The sequence below is a fragment of the Mandrillus leucophaeus genome, unplaced genomic scaffold (genome assembly GCF_000951045.1).
Source record: "Mandrillus leucophaeus isolate KB7577 unplaced genomic scaffold, Mleu.le_1.0 Scaffold67, whole genome shotgun sequence".
NCBI classification, from domain to species: domain Eukaryota; kingdom Metazoa; phylum Chordata; class Mammalia; order Primates; family Cercopithecidae; genus Mandrillus; species Mandrillus leucophaeus.
Genome location: NW_012107252.1, coordinates 3,419,798 through 3,420,805, shown reverse-complemented (window position 1 = coordinate 3,420,805; position 1,008 = coordinate 3,419,798). Strand labels below are relative to the sequence as shown.

The following is a 1,008-nucleotide window of genomic DNA, read 5'->3' as shown; positions in this document are numbered from 1 at the left end:
TTATTATTATTATTGAGAGGGAGTTTTGCTCTTGTTGCCCAGGCTGGAGTGCAATGGCGCGATCTTGGCTCACTGGAACCTCCGCCTCCTGGGTTCAAGTGATTCTCCCGCCTCAGCCTCCCGAGTAGCTGGCATTACAGGCATGTGCCATCACGCCCAGCTAATTTTGTATTTTTGGTAGAGACGGGGTTGGTCTCACCATGTTGGTCAGGTTGGTCTCGAACTCCTGACCTTGTGATCTGCCCTCTTCTGCCTTCCAAAGTGCTGGGATTACAGGCGTGAGCCACTGAATCCGGCCCTGTTTTTTCATTTTTAATGTCATCCTGTGCTTGACAAAACTCCTTATATTCCCTATGGGGTTGCCACACTCACCAAACTCACAGGAAAGCTGTTCTTACACCAGAATTCATGCACGTGTCCATCTGACTGATATTTCCTGAGGTCCTACGATAAGCCAAGCCTTCTGCTGACTGACCAGTTTCCAGAGGGCCTGACACCTTCCCAGCACTGGAACACATATGCCCACCTTCTGAGCCACTGGTCTGCGGTATCTTGGGGTCAGCAGGAGACTGGCCAGTGTGTGTGGCCTCAGAGAAAGGGGCTGGATGGGTCTGAGTGGCATCCCACCACAGTCATGGTGACTGCAGTCATGGTGATGACACCACTGGACCTACCGGCCCACGCTGCACACACTCCCAGACCAGCACCTCAGCTTCTGGGCATCACGGTGCAAATCCTCACGGGTTCTTTTTCCACAGCCCCCCTTTGTCTGGACTCTGGGATGACTGCCCCCTTGGCTAACACCATCTTTGTTCAGACAGGTGACAGCGTGGTTCACTAGGCCAGGGCTTTCTTGCATGGTCAGTCACATTCTCCTAGGACTGTCTCTTATACACATCTAGATGTGTATAAGCACAGGGGACAACAAAGACCCTAGCCTCCTTGCCCCTCTGGAAGCAGGCCCACTCTTATTAGGAAAAGTCAGAGGCGGGAGCTGGGGGAGTCAGC

The 1,008-nt window shown here is 53.0% G+C and overlaps 1 protein-coding gene across 1 annotated transcript in view; it reads left to right on the top strand.

Annotated features, from left to right (window-relative positions):
* Window positions 1–1,008, top strand: part of SLC6A9 (solute carrier family 6 (neurotransmitter transporter, glycine), member 9) — a 34,703-nt gene that overhangs the window by 13,044 nt on the left and 20,651 nt on the right. The window lies entirely within an intron of this gene.